This window comes from Oncorhynchus clarkii, chromosome 33, assembly GCF_045791955.1.
Source record: "Oncorhynchus clarkii lewisi isolate Uvic-CL-2024 chromosome 33, UVic_Ocla_1.0, whole genome shotgun sequence".
In the NCBI taxonomy this organism is placed as follows: domain Eukaryota; kingdom Metazoa; phylum Chordata; class Actinopteri; order Salmoniformes; family Salmonidae; genus Oncorhynchus; species Oncorhynchus clarkii.
In genome coordinates, this window is record NC_092179.1 from 16,670,757 (window position 1) to 16,677,861 (window position 7,105).

Genomic DNA, 7,105 nt, shown 5'->3' on the forward strand with positions numbered 1-7,105 from the left:
AAGCAAAAATGTTAGCAGCGCACTGATGTCTGTTTCATACACACACAACAGAGCCAAACAGATTTGTATACTAAGACTACGACCCACATTATTGGGGCTGGTTTAATTTTAGACATCCAGTCCAGAATCGAGATGTGTCACAGAAAGAGAGTATCTGATATCATGCCCGTTTTAAAAAGTGGGTACTGTACATAATATACCAGGAAACTGGCAGGCATAAAATGACTTTCAAGATTAAAGGGTTTTGGGGTAGGCTATTTGGTATCCGTAGAATAAATAAGTGGCCATTCCCACTATCACTGTCCTGCAAACACAACTACTCTGTTTGTTCTCAAGGGCCTTAGCCATGGGCTATAGGTACTGTGCAGTTTTACAAAACCTTCAGATCATACGGATAGGTTCAAGCCCTGTTATAACATTGTTTAACCATTATATTTGTATAACATTGTTAAAAAGTTGATAATGTATTGAAGGCTGACTTGGCTGTGCATACAAGCAGTTGTCTCTCTCCCTCAGTGGGATCACTGGTATGTAAACACTATATAGCTAGACTCTGTATACTGTATACTGTATAGCTAGACTAGTGGATACTTCACACTGAGGATAAATAGAGGTTGGTTTGTTTTGTTGGTGGCCCGCTGAGAAAAGAAGAGCAGTATCACGTTGCAGAATATACACTTTAGTTCTTCAGCGTTCAATAACAAATACAAGGGTTACGGCTATGAGTTGCTGGTTACAAATAATAACAGAATAGCATAATATGTGTAATTTTGTGTAACAAAAAACAAAGTAGCCTATTCTAAATAACCTAGAAAATACATTTAGGACCCCAGATATTTTCGCTTGAAATGAGAACTCTGAGAAATAGTTTTTTCCTTTAACATCAATATCATGAATTTATAGGCTACCAGGTGGATTAACAGGCTATTAGCTAGACTCGTGCGCTGTTCTTTTCATGATGCCTATGAGACTACTTTTCCTTTGTGGTTAAGTTTTTTTTCTAGCAAATGAAAAGGTGCAAGTGACAACTAATGGTCATTTACTATTCGCCAACTATGTGCCGCAACCTCGTTTCGGATCCAACATGGCGGGTGAGATAAGCCCGTCGGGCAGCGCATTGCTACCTGGAGTGGGATCGATTGCACAGCGCCCTGCAGGGGTTCCATAGTGAGTTTGAAAAGTGTTCTGTTCTGGAAGAGCGCGGACTTCCTGGTACGGGACAATGGACATGTTTTACTCTAGTTTGGCCGGGAAAACACACGCAGCGATGTGATCAAGACGGACACGTAGAGTTAGAACAAGGTAAACCTGTCCTTTCCATTTTCGAAATGTTCTGGGAAATATAACTTATCAACTTCCCCGATATGGATGTCAGTGTACTACTGTTGGCTAAACGCTAGCAAGCGGACTGCGGCTTTGAAAGTGGCATTATGTGATGGGAACCAGGGACACGCGTCTGTGTAGCGTTGTCCGCACTGAACGACTCGGTATGCGGTATTATTCCAGTGTTTTGTTTACAATCGGGAATATGTTTTAGTAGCTTCAAACTTTGTTCTTATTTCTATTCATCGAGGCCTACAGTACCTAGCCAAACCCCCGGACGGCCTCATGCAGCAGAGTCGATGTTGACAGACTGCAGAAACACGAATCAAGCTCTCCCATTGGTCACAGACCTGCATTCCGCGGCTCTGGTTGGCTTGGCTTTCCTTTCACTCATTTGACGTTTGTGGGCTTTCAACGTTTCTCCTGTAGCTTAATTGATTTAAGGGGATCAATTGTATAATTAAACGATTTGAATTAGAGTTATTGAATGGTATTTTGCGCATGTGGCTGTGTTGAGTAAATAAGGCGATCCATGTTTCTTTACCACGTCTGGGACTATAGGCTACTGTAGTAGCGATGAGCTGCATGGGAGAATGGGTATAGTAGTTACCTTTTGTAGCAGTGCCTCAATCCTATCCAGTTTCGGGATGATGCGGTTTAACACATTCTTGGCTTTACGGCGCGGCCGAAAAAACTGCTTTAGTGATAGTTTGTAGCCATGCCACAAAGAGCGAAATTGCAAACATAGAACTCGCAAACCGATACATTGTTTCACACATGTCCACCACGAATGAAAGTTTGCTGCCTGGCTTTCACCCAGCAGCATGAGAGCAGATCACAAAAACAAATCACGTGTACAGTATCATACTGCAAGTCAATAAGCTATAGCCTACTGGCCTGTTTATGTAGTGGACGTTATGATATCAGAGAGATAATATATTCACGTTATCAACAATTGTGCTCCATTGTATCACTGTGCGGTACTGGCAGCGTTGTTGCTGAGTATCGCATTTCTCGTGCCATAGCTCACGAGCCCTCCCGGTCGTGGCTGCCCGCCGAATGGCCCGAACGATGAGGAACGGATGTGTTTACCTGTCACAGCCTCCTGCATCAAAGACATATACGCCATTTGCTGACAGATGCATCGTTTAAATTAAAGCCTGTTTAACATTTTATTTTATTTTGTTAGCAATGAGCTATGTCGTGCTGTGGTTTCACATGCCACCCATATGTAGGCTATGCCTACCACTTTAGTGAGGATACCAATGCTACGCGTTGGAATTAGCTTGGAATTATCTGTATTAACAAACACAACCTGGATTCAGTGGTAGACGTAACATAGTTAATGTAAATCTGTTCCTCCATTTAGTATATGTTATGTTTCCTTTGGTATTAGATGTGACAAATGGGAAAACAATTCAGGTTTAATTCTCGGTTTTCCATTCAAACGATACGAAATTCCTTAAAGTCCACGTGAATTCACAATGGAGAGGGTCTACATCGAGCTTCCTGCGGTGAGAGCATATGGTATAATTTATGCTACTGGTCCAATCACAAGTCATCAAACTGGTACTAGGCTACAGTCAGAGTTTCCCTATGGCAAGTTATTAGGATATACACTACATTGCCAAAAGTATGTGGACACCTGCTTGTTGAACATCTCATTCCAAAATCATGGGCATTAATATAGAGTTGCTTTCTTATTCTGCTATAACAGCCTCCACTCTTCTAGGAAGGCTTTCCACTAGATGTTGGAACATTGCTGCAGGGACTTACTTCCATTTAGCCAGAAGAGCATTAGAGAAGTCGGGCACTGATTGGGTGATTAGGCCTGGCTTGCACTCGGTGTTCCAAGTCATCCCAAAGGTGTTCGATGGGGTTGAGGTCAGGGCTCTTTGCAGGCCAGTCAAGTTATTCCACATCGATCTCAATGAACCACTTCTGTATGGACCTTGCTTTGTCATGCTGAAACAGGAAAGGGCCTTCCCCAAACTGTTGTCACAAAGTTGGAAGCACAGAATCATCTAGAATGTTATTGTATACTTTAGCTTTAAGATTTCCCTTCACTGGAGCAAAGGGCCCAGCCCGAACCATGAAAAACATCCCCAGACCATTATTCCTCTTCCACCAAACTCTGCATTTGACACGCTTGGCATTGCGCATGGTGATCTTAAGCTTGTGTTCGGCTGCTCAGCCATGGAAACCCATTTATTGAAGCTCCCAACGAACAGTTCCTGTGCTGACGTTACTTCAAGAGGCAGTTTGGAACTCTGTAGTGAGTGTTGCAACCAAGGACAGATGATTTTTAGGTGCTTCAGCACTCAGCTGTCCTGTTCTGTGAGCTTGTGTGGCCTACCACTTACAGTTGACCGGGGCAACTCTAGTAGGGCAGAAAGGGCAGAACTGACTTGTTGGAAAGGTGTCAATGTTTGTCTATGGAAATCGCATGGCTTTGTGCTCGATCTTATACACCTTTAGCAACGGGTGTGACTGAAATAGCCAAATCCATTAAGTTGAAGGGCCATGTAGTGTATCAGTAGGCTAATCAATGGAAGATGGAATTAAAATGACAAGGACAAGCTACAACACCAAGAGCCAAAAGGGAGACTGTAATGAATAATCTGAATGGAGTTGTTATTTATTGTAAGTTTCGGGAGGTGAGTTATGTAGCCTCAATTAGCCTAGCTAACGTTAGCTAGTTTAACTAGCGTCTCTCAGTTTGATGCAGTCAAAACAGATACTATGTAATCAGATGATGATGATAAATAACTAGCAATAAGGGAGTCTACCAGCGCGAGTCGATCTGGTTGCTATCTTTATTCCCCTTCCTGCTCCCCTAGTCACAAACATTTGTGCTCCTGCGCTGCGTCAAGCCTCTCGCTCCCCTTCGTGCATTACAGCTCCTGTTAATGAAGTAGCAAACATGTATTTTTCTCCTAACATTGCAGCATTGTTGCGTCAGCTATTTTTTTCAATTGTATTTTCCCTTTTAGTGGTAATTTTGTGACAACAATGTTGGACGGGATAGGAAAGTAGCCCTATCCGGCCATAACTTTTCTATCTCAACCGCTTTAATTGGTTGAATTATCAGGAGTTATGTTGTAAAAACACAATTTTAAAGCTGTACGTTAACGTTTGCACAATGAATGCGGCAAGTTTATGTTGAATCGAAAAAGAGAACTCCGTCACCCCCCCCCCCCCTTTCCAATATTAGAATCGTCCTGATAAAAAAAAGTCAGTGAATGAATCATCACCACTATTGTATCCTATTTATGTTCATTCATTAATTTGGTACTACTGAGTCTATTAGCTACTACTGCATAGACTACAATGGCATATAGACTAAAAAGATAGGCCTACAGAATTTAAAAAAAACAAAGACGCTTTTAAAATACCCCTAGTGCCATTTCAAACATGTTTCCTTATTTCACAGTTCTTGGACAATGCTACGGATCTCTGTCTTTCTGCCCTGATACCATGACAGAGCAGCTTGCAGTACTCAGGCAAGAGTCAGCAGTCACAAATTATCTCATCTCCTCCCCTATCATCTGCCCCTCTCTGTTTTACACACACACACACACACACACACACACACACACACACACACTTTTCCACATGGGATCTGTACACAGTTGGCACAAAGAGCAGTCGTGCCTCTTGTAATGCCTCTCCACAGAGAGAGAACTAGTGTGTAGATGTGTGTTTGTAATGAAAGAGCAGTCTGTTTGTCCGTCTGGGCAGTGTCTTGTGTGAGTTGGAGGGGTTTCTTTCACTGACTGAAAAGCTGGTCCCGGCTGAGCTTCCGTAGCATAGCAACCAGGCCTTTGCTATGGCTTCTCTCTGTAATAAAACACACAGTCTGCAAAATGGTGCTGTGGGCACTGAGTGGGTGGAGGATTCAGTTTCTTCACTTCCCCACACAGAAAACACTGCCAGAGACAAAAGGCCCTTTAAATGTGACCTTAACTGTGCGTGTGTGTGATCACAGGTCAGCCCACACTGATAATAGTTAAATAGATTACAATACAACTTACACACACACATCCTGCCTCTCAAACACACAGACCACATGTTAGAGAGGGTATAGTGTTAATACATTCCCCTTCTCTCCAGGCGCTGGCAGAGCTCCACGTGCCAGTCTCTGGTGGGTGCTTATGCCCGCTGGCACATTGGTCTTCTTTATATCTGCCTGGCCTTGAAGTGGCCGGCCCACACACAGCACACCAGATGTTCGTGAGAGAGAGAGTGTGTGTGTGTGAGTGAGAGTAGGTGTGAGTGAGAGTAGGTGTGTGTGTGTGAAAGAGTAGGTGTGTGTGAGTGAGAGAGAGAGTGTGTGTGTGTGAGTGAGAGTAGGTGTGAGTGAGAGTAGGTGTGTGTGTGTGAGTGAGAGTAGGTGTGTGAGTGAGAGTAGGTGTGTGTGTGTGTGAGTGAGAGAGTAGGTGTGTGTGTGTGTGTGTGTGTGTGAAAGAGTAGGTGTGTGTGAGTGAGAGAGAGTGTGTGTGTGTGAGTGAGAGTAGGTGTGAGTGAGAGTAGGTGTGTGTGTGTGAAAGAGTAGGTGTGTGTGAGTGAGTGAGAGAGTGTGTGTGTGTGTGAGAGAGTAGGTGTGTGTGTGTGTGTGTGTGTGAGAGAGTAGGTGTGTGTGTGAGTGAGTAAGAGAGTAGGTAGGTGTGTGTGTGAGTGAATGAGAGAGTAGGTAGGTGTGTGAGTGTGTGAGTGAGAGAGTAGGTGTGTGTGTGTAAGTGAGATATTAGGTGTGTGTGAGTCAGAGTAGGTGTGTGTGTGTGTGAGAGAGAGTAGGTGAGAGAGTGTGTGTGTGTGTGAGTGAGAGTAGGTGTGTGTGTGAGAGTAGGTGTGTGTGTTTGTGTGTGTGTGTGTGAGTAGGTGTGTGTGTGAGTGAGTGAGAGAGTAGGTGAGTGTGTGAGTGAGAGAGTAGGTGTGTGTGTGAGTGAGAGAGTAGGTGTGTGTGTGTGTGTGTGTGTAGGTAGGTGTGTGTGAGTAGGTGTGTGTGTGTGAGTGAGAGTAGGTGTGTGAGTGAGAGTAGGTGTGTGTGTGTGTGTGTGTGTGAGTAGGTGTGTGTGTGTGTGTGTGTGAGTAGGTGCGTGTGAGTGAGTGAGAGAGTAGGTGCGAGTGAGAGAGTAGGTGTGTGTGAGAAGGTAGGTGTGTGTGTGTGGTGTGTGAGTGAGTAGGTGTGTGTGAGTGAGTGAGTAGGTGTGTGTGAGTGAGAGAGTAGGTGTGAGTGAGTAGGTGTGTGTGAGTGAGTGAGAGAGTAGGTGTGTGTGTGTAAGTGAGATATTAGGTGTGTGTGAGTCAGAGTAGGTGTGTGTGTGTGTGAGAGAGAGTAGGTGTGTGTGTGTGTGTGTGTGTGTGTGTGTGTGTGTGTGTGTGTGTGAAAGAGTAGGTGTGTGTGAGTGAGAGAGTGTGTGTGTGTGAGTGAGAGTAGGTGTGAGTGAGAGTAGGTGTGTAGGTGTGTGTGTGTGAAAGAGTAGGTGTGTGTGAGTGAGTGAGAGAGTGTGTGTGTGAGAGAGAGTAGGTGTGTGTGTGTGTGTGTGAGAGAGTAGGTGTGTGTGTGTGAGCGAGTAGGTGTGTGTGTGTGTGTGAGAGAGTAGGTGTGTGTGTGAGTGAGTGAGAGAGTAGGTAGGTGTGTGTGTGAGTGAATGAGAGAGTAGGTAGGTGTGTGTGTGTGTGTGGTGTGTGTGTGTGTGAGTGAGTAGGTGTGTGTGAGTGAGTGAGTAGGTGTGTGTGAGTGAGTGAGTAGGTGTGTGTGAGTAGGTGTGTGTGAGTG

At 44.4% G+C, this 7,105-nt stretch overlaps 1 protein-coding gene across 1 annotated transcript in view; it reads left to right on the forward strand.

The window, feature by feature from the left end:
- Positions 1 to 1,158: 1,158 nt before the first annotated feature.
- Positions 1,159 to 7,105, forward strand: part of LOC139392834 (USP6 N-terminal-like protein) — a 76,462-nt gene continuing 70,515 nt past the window's right edge. Inside the window, exon 1 of the mRNA XM_071141124.1 lies at positions 1,159 to 1,302. The gene's annotated coding sequence lies outside the window, so the exon portion shown is untranslated. The remainder of the gene's footprint in view (positions 1,303 to 7,105) is intronic.